This window comes from Bubalus kerabau, chromosome 1, assembly GCF_029407905.1.
Source record: "Bubalus kerabau isolate K-KA32 ecotype Philippines breed swamp buffalo chromosome 1, PCC_UOA_SB_1v2, whole genome shotgun sequence".
In the NCBI taxonomy this organism is placed as follows: Eukaryota; Metazoa; Chordata; class Mammalia; order Artiodactyla; family Bovidae; genus Bubalus; species Bubalus kerabau.
This window is the reverse complement of record NC_073624.1, coordinates 259227583-259243414: the sequence shown is the minus strand read 5'-3', so window position 1 is coordinate 259243414 and position 15832 is coordinate 259227583. Positions and strand designations below refer to the sequence as shown.

At 37.0% G+C, this 15832-nt stretch overlaps 1 protein-coding gene across 18 annotated transcripts in view; it reads left to right on the top strand.

Annotated features, from left to right (window-relative positions):
- The window catches only part of LOC129639166 (uncharacterized), a 290740-nt gene that overhangs the window by 135280 nt on the left and 139628 nt on the right, over nucleotides 1-15832 (top strand). The window contains exon 3 of one of the 18 annotated variants that reach the window (XR_008708295.1): nucleotides 15745-15767. The exons of the other annotated variants lie outside the window; for them this stretch is intronic. The gene's annotated coding sequence lies outside the window, so the exon portion shown is untranslated. Of the gene's footprint in view, nucleotides 1-15744; nucleotides 15768-15832 lie in introns of those variants that run through there. 18 annotated transcript variants of the gene reach the window in all.

Genomic DNA, 15832 nt, shown 5'->3' with positions numbered 1-15832 from the left:
AGCATAACTCTATGAGAACTACACTTGAAAAATCAGCAATTTGAAGAAAACATCTTCACAGTTGCAAATGCTTCTCTGCAACTTCCTAAATAGAATACACATACCATAATTCCCTGCTAACTCAGGGTTAGAAGATACTTTGACTCCTAATACATTGAAGCTTGTGAGAGCCCTAGAAGTGTTTGCCTCCTTCCTGAGGAGTTCAAGGAACTATGTCCTGAGGCACTGGTAGACCTATTTTTATACTTTATTCTTTTTCAACCATACTCTCAACATTCATTGCTATCTTTGAGCCTACCTTTGAAATGGATCTTCTGTTGATCTCTTCTATCATAATTTGCAAATTAAATACCACTTAGGCTGAAGGTTTCACTTAATAGAATTTTCTCTAAATACTAGTTTAGGCTCCAAGGAAACTCTTGGGGAGCTATTCCATGACTTTGGTATCGGGAGTTCTGTTGAAAGAATTTTTGGAGCAATTTTATTCTTTCCATTTTTATATACTGTGAGAGGAGTTGATAATGTAATTGACTAAAGTGCAGGCCATTTTGGGGTTGCATTTTAGCAAATAGGGGGTGTTACCATAACTATACTGCCATGATCCATCCATTTCCATATCCTGTCTCTCTAGTACTTTTGACTTCTTTGTATTGAACTGATCAAACAGGGTTTACTTTCCAGAGATGGACCTACCTCATACTAATTCATGTGTACTTTCTTTTCATGTTTTAGCCCTTCTGCATCTGGAGGGAGGAGCATAAATCATGTTTACTCCGTTTTGAGGGCTCCAAATCTTAGTTTTTTGGGGAGAAGGGCAAAAACCCTTATTTAGACTTTATGTCTAAAATTTTCTCTTTTAACAAGAGAAGTTTTGTAGGTGGTGGGTTAGGGTGGTAAGAGAAGGGGGCAAGCTTTCCAAACTAATACATATTTCCCACTCACTTATGGTTCCCTTCAGGCATAATTGCTTGGCCAAACACACCAGAGGAAAAGGGTGCAAACTTCTCCTTCACCCCTGATACATTATGTTGTTTTGTTTGTGAATTTTTTGGCATATTGTTTGGTTTCTTGGAGATTTCTGGGACTCTTGTTTGTATTTTTGAGATGTAAAACTGCTCTATAGTTTTCTATACATTAGGCTTCTTTATATCTGATCTATTATTATAATTATTTTGAGAGAATAAATTATTTAAAAAATCTAGACACTTGGGATTTATTTAAGCCTGTGAAGAGAATGAGTATTAAGTAGAATAAATTGGTGATGGACAGGGAGGCCTGGCGTGCTGCGATTCATCGGGTCACAAAGAGTTGGACACGACTGAGCAATTGAACTGAACTAACTGAACCTTGCTATAGAGCTTTACCTACTCAGGTAAAATTTTGAGTTAGGGAAAACGTTGCCTGGAAAGAAAACGATTTTCCTGGAAAGAATAAACCAAATAATTTTAATTGAAATTTCAGGCAAATAACTATTAGTTCTTAGATTTAAAGGAAAAAATGCTTAAGGTCAAAGCTAAAACCTAATTCAGATACTTGTATTAAGCTCCATTTCAGAGGTTCACAATTTTTTCATTGAAGGAAAAAGCTATTTTTTTTCCCACTTCATTCTTCAAAATACACTGTTATAAAGATTTTGTTCTTTGGTCTAATTTGTGTAGCTGGAGCCAAATTGAATTGCCATTTTTTGAGCCAAAGTTGTGATTGACTGAATTGGACCATTGTTACTGGAAAGAGCAAAGACTGTTTTGCTAAAGCCCTTAAAGTGTTGAGACATAATGTCTACAGGCAAAAAAAAAAAAAGCTATTTTTATGTGTAATTATATGACTGGACACTTAATGAAACTGTTTTGATCAAAGCCCAAAGAAACAAACACATGTAAGTGAAACTGAGCACTTCCATGATGAAATAGACAAATAGCTCACACTTTGCTTCATTAATGTTGTTGAGAAGACATTGCTTAGGACTGGAACAAGTAAGGGTGGGATTTCAGCTGCTAAAACTTTAGAGATCTTCTACTTAGTTTAACATACTGTAATGAGAGACACAGAGGTTCTGTTTTGAATTACTAAGCTATTACTTTTGAATTTTGTGTAGTCAGATATCCCAGGGTTTCCATTTAGCATTTACTAAACCACTTATAGGATTTCCTTCTGGAACTAGCAGAACTCAACTCTGGCAGAGACCTGATAAAGTTCTAGCCCTAGAAGAGAGTAGGAAATAAAATCTCTTTGCAGGAGGATAGATAAACAAGTTCCATAAAAAATATGTCTATTGTATTACTCTCTTTAAGATGTTCATTGTTTTTTTTCTCTTTAGTGCAGTGCATTTTGAGGACCCAATATCAGCTACTAAAAAGTTATGCTGTACTAAAAAATAGGAGATATTTAAAAATCTCCAGTAGTAGCTAGCATTCAGAATGTTACATTAATTTGAAATTAATTTCAGTCACATAAAAAACTAAAGAACTGTTGCACAGCTAGGTTGTATTATTTCCATCAGACTATATTCAAGGTGTAGGAAAGCAAACACATAGCCCCATGCAGTTATTTCTCTAAAATACCTTTCGCTTGAAATTATTAGCATATATGGCCAATTCTAATAGCTGCTTAGAGAACTCAAAATGTCATGACATCACTCTTGTTGTAGCATATATTTTGTTTTTGTTTCACAGAATACAATGATTAAAAATAGAAATATTCAGAGCTAACATCCTCCATGAGAGATGGCCATTATATATTTGTTTTTAGTAATCATAGAATTTTAGATTTGCAAAGAATTTCAAATTTTACTTGTAGTTATCCCTCTGCTTTTAAATAAGACAACATTTTGATCATTTGGAAAAACTTTACCTTTTCTTAAAATTCTCCTGAGATCCATACTTTTGTTTCAGTAGTTTTCAACCAACACAACAAGTTGTGCTGGCAGGTTCTGCACGTGGAATGACTTGTGCCCATTGCAATTCCCTAAATTGTAAGCCCAGGTATGGAATGGGATCTGGGAGTGTGTTTGGGAGAAGTGACTTTTTTTTTTTTTCCTGTACAGTACCTTTCCTTACCAAACCTGATAAAACTTAATGGAAATGAGAAGTTCTCCTTTTCTTAAAGAAAGCAATATTGGGAGGACCCCTGCTTTATGCTACCACTGGGGGTGATTTCACTTTCTCAAAACTTTTATGTATTATATCTTTATATATATCCCTTCTAAATTCTTTGGACTCCAACTTCCCAGAAGAACAGGGAAGAGCTGCTCTCCATTGCTAACAGCACAGCTCTCTGTGTACTTGAGGACTTCAGGCTCGTGGCTGATCTGCTGTGACACCAGTAATGAGTGGCTTGCTGGGGGCTACTCAAGTGAGTGAGGGATAAGATGACTGGCTGTATATCAAAGACTCCTCAAGTCTGATGCTCATACTCACTGGCTTAAGAGCCCAAGAATGAACAAAGAAGATGGGAGAGTTGGTAGGAAAATGTTGGAGATAGCAGAGATGAGGTGCTAAGGACTGGGAGGAGGTATCATTTGCCAGTCAGGATGGCCTTGGGTGATTATGTGTCTATATAGGGGAAAGTGATGTATCTGTATAGGGGATCGTAGAGAAAGGGAGGAGAGATAGAAAAAGACAAATACTAAATACTTTCATAATGATGGAAATTTTTAAAAAGTTAGAGTAAAGGCTAGCTAAACCTATTGATACTCAAATGCAGTAATTAGATTTATTTATTTATTTAGTAATTAGATTTAGTCTCTCTATATGTCACCCGAGTGCTCTCTCTCTCTCTCTACACACACACACACGCACACACACTGTATATAGATATATGTATTTTTAGAACTTCATTTCATTTTATGTTTATGTATTTCCTTTGAACCTGCTGCATACATACCATGTATTGTATTAGTCACTGGGAGTACAAAGACAAGTAAGCCATAGTCTTAGTACCTGAGGTTTGCACACTCCTTTGTATCTTTTGTGGTATTCTTCTATGGATCATCTCATTCCATGTCCTCAGCAAGTTCTGACAGAAGTTATTTGGCTTTCCAGGGTATGCAGGATTGTAAGAGTTGCAGAGGAAGGTTGTAAGGAGTTATGTCCCATATCTTGATCTGGTATCTTTCTATGTGACTTTGGAAAGAGTGTAGAACTACCAAGTCTAGAGGAATAATGACTACTACAGGTAAGGATTGTTAAGGACCAGAAGGTATAAATGCATGTTGAAGAAGGTGTCTCTTCTAACCCTTTTCTGAAGTATCCTGTACCTTGGGAAAAGAATTCTGCTCCCTTGAGAAAGCACCAGGATTTCTGTGAGTTCATTTGCAGAATCACATTAGCTGCATCTGTTCCCAGTTGGGGGTGGTATAGAGAACTCTACTGAACAATTATGAGGCCCACTCTCTTTCCAGGTGGTAAAATCAGGAACTTTTAAAGGATTTCTGTGTGCTAATTATAATATAGGTATTACAGGGGGAATAAGCATTTCGATTCTTCAGAAAAGCTATATAGACAATGGTTAGGAGGCATTTTTCCAAATGAAGGGGAAATGGAGAAACAAATTTTGAAAAAATACCACCAGAGACATTATATTAATACATTATCATTAAATATAGATACCCAGCATAGAATGCAGTTTATGTTATTTTTGATTCCTGGCAGAACTTGAGATGGTGGTTTGTCTGACTATTGTAGGATGTCAGTGAGTGGGACTGAGCCTCATTAGGGAGGAGAAAGAATGAAAGCTGCCAACACAACAAATGGAGCCCTTTGAAGCAGATGATTAATGCCCTTTGTCATATGAACGTCTGGGAACTGTAGGTCTCCATGGTCATGAAGACGATAGAGGGAAAACAGGGCTTCGAGCTAGGATGCTTAAGTGGTTCTGAGTTTTATGAGAGATCAGTAAGGACTGATCTTTGGAAGACAGTCAAGAAAGTCAAGTTTCGCTGTAGCATTAACATGTTCAAACAATGAAGGTTGGTGAAAACTTTATTTCAAATGCATCATGGAAAACTTCAGGGCAAATAAAATTTAAGTTAGCAATATTTAATTACTTTGCTTTAGGAACTAAGAAAAATATACCAGATGTAACTAGGCCATGTAAATCATTTCTCTAACTATCTTCAATTGCTTCTCAATTCTCTAGGAAAAACCCTCATGTTTTATCATGGCCTATCTACTAGGCCTCAGCCATCCTGGTCTTGTTTCAACTCCTTAACAAGGCAAGCTTTTTACTGCTTCAGAGGATCATATTCCCCAAATGCCTGTCAATCTAAGCATTGCATCATTTTTAGATTTTAGCGTAAATGTCCCCTCTTCAGGAAATCTTTTCTGGTTCAATCAGACCCAATGCATCTCCAACCTCCACCCTGCCCCACTCCTTTTGTTATTCTTATTACAGCCCATATTTTCTCCTAGTGCTTTTGCCAGTTTTCCTCATTTTGTTAATTTTGTTGCATCTTTTAACTCTTTATAACAGAATATAAGATCTTTGAGAAAAGATTGTTTTCCTCACCACTGTATTTCTGGTGTCTAGTAGAGTTAACTGGGCTTCTAGTAGAGTTAACAGGTTAGAGTAGATACTCAGCACATATTACAAAAAGAACAAAAAATGTCAGTTATTCATATTTAAACTTGCGGCATTTGAAGAATACACAAGGCAAGACATAGATTCTGAAATTGCTTTCATTGAGTATATTCACAGGAGACATAAAGTTGGAGGAGGCAGGCTAGGCCAACAGTTATGATGCTCTGCATATATAGCAATTAGCATGGTCCTGGTGTGCTTGTTAAAATGTCTCATAATGCTGTCATCACAAAAACTCTGGGGAAGTTTTGTGAGCTGATTAAAATAAAATATATGATGGTACTTTAGATCTGTTAGGAGTTAGAAGATGAAAAAGGAGTCCAAAATGGCAGTGGCTAAAAGACAAAGAAGGGAAAAGCCCACAAAAATAGAACAAAGGAAGGTCTGAGGCCTGGAGTGAGGAACTCAGGTAAAACAAACAGCCCTCCTGCTGGCCCAATTTACACAAGGCAGGCTCAGCGGGGAGGAGACAAATGTATAAAAGGAGGAAGCCTAGAAGGACTGAGGCCTCTCTTCTCTTCGTCTTTTGGGTCCATTGGGTTGGCCTGTCCTCACTCCTCCTTTGTTTTTCCTAATAAAACTGAGCTGTAACACCGATTTGTCTGTTGCTTTGAATTTCTGCTGTCGCAAGATAGAACCGAGGGAATTACAGATCCATAGGATCTGTTAAAATGAGTTACTTTAAGTCCAGAAAGGGACATGTTGACTTTCTTCCAGTGTCCTATCTCCTTAATTCATTTCATAGAAAATGAGAACAGTGTGTAGAAAGCACACAGTCCAGGTGCTAATTTTGCCTGACACTGTTTCACTCTCTGTAACAGGAATTTGTGATACAGTGATGAAGAGAGACAGGGTTCTTGGCCTCACAGAGCTTATAGTCTCAGTTTTTTGGAAACTTATTAGCCTGTATCATTTGCCAAAGGGCATCTACCTGAGACCAAAAATTCTCCATGAATGCCTGTGGTCATTTCCCAGTGAACGTCTCTAAGCATTTCTAACCTCATATCTCTCCAGAGTTTTCTTAAGTGTTAATCTTTGTAATCTTATTTTAATGCTGCACATTTAGTAATTTATTAATGAAAAGTCAGCAGTTAGAGAAAATATGCACTTTGAAAATGATTTCTCATTACCAGCACTTTTTTTTTTTTTTAATTAGAGAGCTAGAATAACTGTGTGAATTATATTTTGGAAAAAAAATGATTCTGGTACAATTTCTTGCAGTAATACATCTCTCCCCCTTGACCCCAAATTGGTGTTGAGCACCCAAATTTTAAACAGCAGTAAAAATAAAGCTGTTTTATTTTATGCATTCTAAAATATAGTATATATCCTATAAATTAAATCTGTGAACACTGGAACATAGAGATCATGCAGTATAAATTTATTTTTATTCTTTGTTTTTAGAAATATATTACACTGAAGATACCATTATGAGCACTGGGTATCATAATGTTTTTAAATTCATAGTAGCCTCTAGGAACTTTGAGATGTGAAAAACATTTTTATTCCTTAACAGTACACTCATTTTTCTGTTAATTATATTATGATGTCTGCTTCTCATGTTATTTCTGTGTCTTTACACATGTAATTTTTTATTTTCGATGTACTGCCAACACTGCCTACAAGAGTAACTCTTTTTACTTCATATTTGCTATTTCTGGTCTCTGGTGACTTTTAGAAACCAGGTAGCCAAGAATGTTACATTGCCCTTAAAGTAAGAGTAAACCCTTGAATAAAGCATGAGATCCTTTTATGTCTAAAATACATCAAATTTAAGCCCTGGATTTTGTAGTACTAATTTTATTTCCCCACAGAACTTTTATCTACTTACTTTTTCTCCAAAAACTCTATTTTGGACAGTTGAGCTTTTTAGATATTTCTATACAGGAGGTCTGTGTGTGTTAGACTCAGTTGTGTCAGACTCTTGTGACCCCATGAACTGTAACCTGCCAGGCTCCTCTGTCCATGATATTCTCCAGGTAAGAGTACTGGAGTCAGTAGCCATTCCCTTCTCCAGGGGATCTTCCTGACTCAGGGATTGAACCCAAGTCTCTTATATCTCTTATACTGGCAGGTGGATTTACCACTGCACCACCTGGGAAGTCATACAGGAGGTATATAACTGCATTTAAGTTCTCTGCCCCTCTTTGCTTGATTTTTGTTTCTAATCATTTGAACTCAAAGCTAGCTCTAAAACATTTATTTATAGCTTATGTGAATCATTGCAAATAATATCTGGAAAAATGGTACATGAAATTGGGAATATACTATCCTTAATAGCCCACCAAGACTAAGAAAATCATCTTTGCTTTGCATCTTTTTGTTTATATACATGAATAAAAGTTAAAAAAAAGGAACCAATCCCAGGACTTTAACCATGTGAAAATACCTAGCACTATGAAACTGTACACTTAATAATTAAGACAGTATACTTTATCTTATGTATATTTTGTGACAATTAAATTTTTAAAAAGAAAATATGAAATAAGAAAAGGAAAAGAAAGGAAAGAAAAATTACCTAAAATTTGTAATGATCCCACTCTAGGACATACTAAAAAAGAAACCCAGCATGTTCCAGAGATGTATCAGCATTGAGTCAAAGAAAAAAAAAAAGCTAAAGAAAAACGGAACTAATAATAAAAGTAGCATGCAAGCAAGACAACTCTAATTATTTGATTACAGAATTTAGAATAATGTTTTAGCTACATTATTCTGAGTAGCTATCAAGACAGTAGCAATTATTTAACCACAGTGTCCAGAATTACATTATTATAGTATTTCAATGATATTGGAAGTTTATAAGATGCTATATATTACATTAAGTGTTACATAAGTAAGAATTTCTCATGCAGGTTTGCTGAGAGAATAACATAATGCGAAGTTTAAAAGGAGAGAAGGAAGCTATGGGAAGAAGAAAGAGATTTTATTGCATAACATTTAATTTGATTCTTCTGGCTGCTAATAGGGGCCTTAATGAGAAAAGTCTTTAACAGATAAAAATGACAACTGTGAAATTAGGAACAACTTTTGGAGAAGAGTCTAGGTGACGTCAAAAAAAAAAAAATTGTCCTGTCCTGCAGGAAACCCCTTATTAAAAAATCTTTAGTTTTCAAGTATTTCCAGAGTTACAAAACGAATGAAAATGGCATTAAGGATTCCTTTAGCCATCTCCACCATATATTGCCATCTTACATAAGCAACCATAGCACAGTGATCAAAGCCAGGAATTCATGCTGATATATTACTACTGGCCAATCTACAGATCTTATTGAGATTCCTTCAATTTTCCTACTAATTTTTTTAAAAAATCTGAACTAAGATCTAATCCTGAATCCTTCTATTTCATTATTCTTCATGTATCCATGCATGCATGGTAAGTTGCTTTAGTCGTGTCTGACTCTTTATGACCCCATGGACTCAGTGTGGAAAGTTCTTAAAGAGATGGGAAAACCAGACCACCTGAACCTGCCTCCTGAGAAATCTGCATGCATATCAAGAAGCTACAGTTAGAACTGGACAAGGAACAATAGACTGGTTCCAAATCGGGAAAGGAGTACTTCAAGACTGTATATTGTTACCCTGCTTATTTAACTTATATGCAGAGTACATCATGCAAAATGCTGAGCTGGATGAAGCACAAGCTGGAATCAAGACTGCTGGGAGAAATATCAATAACCTCAGATATGCAGATGACACCACTCTTATGGCAGAAAGTGAAGAGGAACTAAAGAGTCTTTTGATGAAAGTGAAAGAGGAGAAAGAAAAAGTTGGCTTAAAACAGCATTCAGAAAACTAAGATCATGGCAGTCAGTCCCATCACTTCATGTCAAATAGATGGGGAAACAATGGAAACAGTGAAAGACTTTATCTTTTTGGGCTCCAAATCACTGCAGATGGTGACTGCAGCAATGAAATTAAAAGACGCTTACTCCTTGGAAGGAAACTTATGACCAACCTAGATAGCATATTCAAAAGCAGAGACATTACTTTGCCAACAAAGGTCCGTCTAGTCAAAGCTATGGTTTTCCCAGTAGTCATGTATGGATGTGAGAGTTGGACTATAAAGAAAGCTGAGCACTGAAGAATTGACGCTTTTGAACTGTGGTGTTGGAGAAGACTCTTGGGAGCCCCTTGGACTGCAAGGAGATCCAACCAGTCCATCTTAAAGGAAATCAGTTCTGAATATTCATTGGAAGGACCATTGCTGAAGCTGAAACTCTAATACTTTGGTCACCTGATGCGAAGAACTGACTCATACAAAGAAAAAAACCCTGATGCTGGGAAAGATTGAGGTAAGGAGGAGAAGTAGATGACAGAGGATGAAATGGTTGGATGGCATCACTGACTCGATGGACATGAGTTTGAGTAAGCTTTGGGAGTTGGTGATGGACAGGGAAGCCTGGCGTTCTGTAGTCTATGGGGTTGCAGAGTCGGACATGACTGAGCGACTGAACTGAACTAGACTCAGTCCTCCAGGCTCCTCTGTCCATGGGATTCTCCAGGCAAGAATATTGGAGTGGGTTGCCATGCCCTCTTCCAGGGGATTTTCCCGACCCAGGCATAGAACCTGCTGTCTTATGTCTCTGGCATTAGGAGGTGGGTTCTTTACCACTAGTGCCACCTGGGAAACCCTCATGTCTTCTTAGTCTCTTCTAATTAGGGTATTTCTTCAGTCTTAATGTTTTATTTAGGACCTTGACATCTTAGAAGGGTACTAGCCAGTATTATGTAGAATAAATCTGTCTGTATGATGTTTCGTGTTCAAGTTTATATTGTGCATTTTTGCAAAAAATGGCACAGAAATGATTTTATGTCCTCAGTACATCATCTTATAAGATGCTCTGTAATTTCTGACACCATAAAATGTCCCCAACATATTTTTCCTAGCTAAGCTCTATTTATTTTTCTTGGAGAAGGCTATATTTAGAAACCAAAATCTGGATGTTAAGCATGATCGTTTGTACTTGGTAATCTTCCTTCGAAATACTCTTAGGGGACAGAACTAGGAAAGATATATATACTTCTAAACCTATCCATGTTAAAAACAGTAACAATATCAACAACAGCAGAGTTTATACTGATATAGTCAATTTACATCTAAAACTACAAGGACCATTGTTGCCTTCTCCCTTACCTTGCCTGTAGGTCCTTTCTGTGGCAGTGAGATAGCTGGCTCTTATACCCACAATATAATTAATTAATTACTAAATTCTAACATATATAGTTTCACAATTATTAATCTATTTCTCTGTGAAAACAAGTTTATTACTTAGAGTACAATATTGTTGTCTTTGCTCTAACAAAATTTAGTAAGTCACTGTTTTCCACAGATACTTTAGGTTAGTTACCATAACTTCAATAAATGTAATACATTATTCAGTATCAAATAGAAAAATTGCATTTTCAGAAGGCATGACACAATGTGACTAATCCTTTATGTCTAAGAACAGGGTGCACCTGAGTGGTTGAGGCTATAGCAGTGCTTAATATCTATCCTTTTATATTTTATTTGGTTTTTATTTTTTTCAGCTAGATAGCTGTAGATACCTGGATACTTTTTTAAAAAACAAAAGTACTGTAGTACTCAATGTAAACTCTAGTTGCCAAATGAACATTTTCCTATTTTGTTTAATGGATATGGGTCACAAAAGACATTTTAATGATTAATTTGGATAACTGTGAGAGAAAGCAAAAATAAAATGTATGAATTTGTTTTTAACATGTTTTCTCTGATTGTGAAAGTAATAAATGCTCATTGTGTGAGTAATGATTGATAAAGAAAAAGTTATAGAAGCTAGTAAAAATTATTTATTATGTCATTGTTTAGAGAGAATGACTGTTAAATCCCAATACATGCCCTTCACTTTTATATATGGGTATATGAATAACTATATGTTTAGTTTTAAATTATGCTTTTTTTCACTTTCTAATTATCAGAAACATTTTCCTTGTTACCAAATATCCTTCAAAAATAAGATTTTCAGTGGCTGAATATTTTTCCATCAGATACCATGTTTTATCTGACTATACTCCTAATGTTGAGGATTTAGGCAGTTCCTAATTTTTATGCTCTTATAAAAAGCACTTCATTGACTGCCTTGCATGTGTTATAAAACTTTATATGTTGTTGAGGGTGAGCAGTGTTACTCCATCTAAAATATAGTAAACAAAAAGATGGTTAGAACTCTTTCAGAAGAAAATAAGCAACAAATACTTTATGAATGAATGGAAGAAAATGAGGATAGCAGGAATGACAAAGTCACCCGGATGGAATATGTGGTGAAGCTGTTCTTCACTGAGAAGACAGGTGCTAGAATGTGTTGACCCTTACCACAATTTTTCTGCACAAGAAATTTTACTGGGTTTATCAGTTAGCTTTTGCTGTGTAACAAACTGCCTCAAAATTTAGTAACTTAAAAACACTATGCCATAAAAATTTTTTTCTCACCATTCTGTGGAGCAGTTCTCTTCTGGGCTGGCTTGGGCTTGAACCAGATGGTCTCAGATGGCTTCAGTCATGTGTGTGGTGCTTCAAAAAGGACAGCTGGAGGTCTCATTTGGTCTCTCATCTCTCAGTGAGGCCATCCTATGTTTATTTACATGGTGTCAGAGGTGCCTCTCTGTTTATGACAGTCCCTTTGAATTTTTCCCACAGTGTTTATCAGAGTAGGCAAAAAGAAATATTTAAATTGGTTGGTGGTCAGTTGGTTCATGAAATTGTTCCATTTAAGTCTTGTTTTAAGACTTTGGGGTTTCTTAAGAAATTATCTGATTTGTGAGGTTCAGATCCAGATGTTCTCATTCAGTAGGTTCCAGTGGGGTCTAAGAACTTATTCAGAGAAAGTAGGATATTATGATGCAGTTAGGCCAAATTTTGAGAAAACAATTTCAGGCTGTGACTCAGTGTATTACAGAAGCATGAAGGAAATCCATTAAATATATATGGATGATAGACACAAAGATTTAAAAGCTGATGTCTTTATCTGAAGAGAATAGGTTGTGTTCATTGTATGCTTTTATTTTTTAAAAAATCCTTCCCCTCTCCTGTTTTTTTGGCTGGCACTTCAACAGCTATGAGACAGGATGGACTGCAAAAGTCTTGGATCTAGAGAGTGGAAATGATTCAGAGTTGAATGAGAACCAGGAATCAAAACTCAAGAGCAAGACTAGAGGTCTATTTATTTGGGGAGAGGGCATATCAGTTATGAAACCAGGAAATCACTCCAAAATCAAAATAGAAACAAGCAAACAAACTCATGTGGATGAAGGTACTGTCAACTAAGAACTAAATAGAGTTTATTTGGCAGTACAAGTAATAAGGAAGGAATAGATGACGAATGTAATTCTTCGGTGATTTAAATGTTAAAAACTCCACATTAAGAAGTTTCACAGGCAGACATCAGTAATGTACTTAGGGGAATGTTAAGATTCAGGGTCAGAAAATTCAGTAATTTGCGGAATGTGGTAGAGGATGAAAAGAGTTTTCCAGTTCTGGAATACCAAGGTCAGAGTAGAATTAGAAGTAAGAATGGTTCTCAGCTCTGATCCATCAAATTACTGTCATCAGTTCAGTTCAGTCGCTAGTTGTGTCCAACTCTTTGCAACCGCATGAACCGCAGCACACCAGGCCTCCCTGTCCATCACCAACTCCTGGAGTTTACCCAAACTCATGTCCATTGAGTCGTTGATGCTATCCAACCATCTCATCCTCTGTTGTCCCCTTTTCCTCCCACCTCCAATCGTTCCCAGCATCAGGGTCTTTTCCAATGAGTCAGCTCTTCACATCAGGTGGCCAAAGTATTAAAGTTTCAGCTTCAGCATCAGTCCTTCCAATGAACACCCAGGACTGATCTCCTTTAGAATCGACTGGTTGGATCTCTTTGTAGTCCAAGGGACTCTCAAGAGTCTTCTCCAACACCACAGTTCAAAAGCATCAATTCTTCAGCATTCAGCTTTCTTCACAGTCCAACTCTCACATCCATACATGATCACAGGAAAAACCATAGCCTTGACTAGACGGACCTTTGTTGACAATGTCTTTGCTTTTGAATATGCTGTCTAGGTTGGTCATAACTTTCCTTCCAAGGAGTAAGCGTCTTTTAATTTCATGGCTGCAATCACCATCTGCAGTGATTTTGGAGCCCAGAAAAATAAAGTCTGACACTGTTTCCACTGTTTCCCCATCTATTTGCCATAAACTGATGGGACTGGATGCCATGATGTTAGTTTTCTGAATGTTGAGCTTTAAGCCAACTTTTTCACTCTCCTCTTTCACCTTCATCAAGAGGCTCTTTAGTTCTTCTTCACTTTCTGCCATAAGGGTGGTGTTATCTGCATATCTGAGGTTATTGATATTTCTCCCAGCAATCTTGATTCCAGCTTGTGCTTCTTCCAGCCAAGTGTTTCTCATGATGTACTCTGCATATAAGCTAAATAAGCAGGGTGATAATATACAGCCTTGATGTACTCCTTTTCCTATTTGGAACCAGTCTGTTGTTCCATGTCCTGTTCGAACTGTTGCTTCCTGACCTGCATATAGGTTTCTCAAGAGGCAGGTCAGGTGCTCTGGTATTCCCATCTCTTTCAGAATTTTCCACAGTTGATTGTGATCCACACAGTCAAAGGCATTGGCATAGTCAATAAAGCAGAAATAGATGTTTTTCTGGAACTCTCTTGCTTTTTTCATGATCCAGCGGTTGTTGGCAATTTGATCTCTGGTTCTTCTGCCTTTCCTAAAACCAGCTTGAACATCTGGAAGTTTACGGTTCATGTATTGCTGAAGCCTGGCTTGGAGAATTTTGAGCATTACTTTGCTAGTGTGTGAGATAGTGCAATTGTGCAGTAGTTTGAGCATTCTTTGGCATTGCCTTTCTTTGGGATTGAAATGAAAACTGCCCTTTTCCAGCATTGTGGCCACTGTGGAGTTTCCCCAATTTGCTGGCATATTGAGTGCAGCCCTTTCACAGCATCATCTTTCAGGATTTGAAATAGCTCAACTGGAATTCCATCACCTCCACTAGCTTTGTTCATAGTGATGCGTCCTAAGGCCCACTTGACTTTACATTCCAGGATGTCTGGCTCTAGATGAGTGTGAGTGATCACACTATTGTGATTATCTGGGTTGTGAAGATCTTTTTTGTACAGTTCTTCTGTGTATTCTTGCCACCTCTTTTTAATATCTTCTGCTTCTGTTAGGTCCATACCATTTCTGTCCTTTTTTGAGCCCATCTTTGCATGAAATATTCCCTTGGTATCTCTAATTTTCTTGAAGAGTTCTCTAGTCTTTCCCATTCTGTTGTTTTCCTCTATTTCTTTGCATTGATTGCTGAGGAAGCCTTTCTTATCTCTTCTTGCTATTCTTTGGAACTCTGCATTCAGATGCTTATATCTTTCTTTTTCTTCTTTGCTTTTCACTTCTTTTCAGGAAAGCTTTTTATATCTCCTCTCAGGACCAAAGCTTCCCCTGGTGGCTCAGATGGTAAAGAATCTGCCTACAATGTGGGAGACCCAGGTTTGATACCTGGGTTGGGAAGATCTCATGGAGAAGGGCATGGCAACCCACTCCAGTATTCTTGCCTGGAGAATTACATGGACAGAGGAGGCTGGTGAGCTACAGTCCATGGAGTTGCAAAGAGTCGGACACAACTGAGCGACTAACACACTCGGGACTAATGACTGATCTATAATAAAAGAGACTAATCAGGGAGGAGATTTCCTTAGGATATTTGTCTAAAGTTTTCCCTCCCCCTCAGTTATATAACACTAATTACATAAGATATTAAATCAACCAAATACCACCTTTTCTTCTTGAGTTACTTCTCTCCATCCTTCCACCCTTGTCAAGTAGGAACAGTCAGTCATCCTATTTCTGTTATGGCCAGTGTTGCTATTGATACTGAAGTATGATCATTTTTCTATATCACTTATTTCAGCTACTAGATTCTTCATTCCTTGAGGCCAGGTGCTTTATTTATCTTAATTTTGCATTGTATGACATAATGCCTTGAACATAGGAGATGTTTAAGAAATGCTTTTTGAATATGTGAAAGAAGAGATTAGTTATTTTAAAGAAGAAAAGTTTAAGCTTTTGAGACTGTGTTCTCAGATTCAGGACTTAAAAGGAAGAAGTTTAAAATGTGTGAAATATCCTTTGGTTTTTTCCTTTAGTAATATATCTTTGGAGAAGACTCTTGAGAGTCCCTTGGACTGCAAGGAGATCCAACCAGTCCATCCTAAAGGAGTTCAGTCCTGGGTG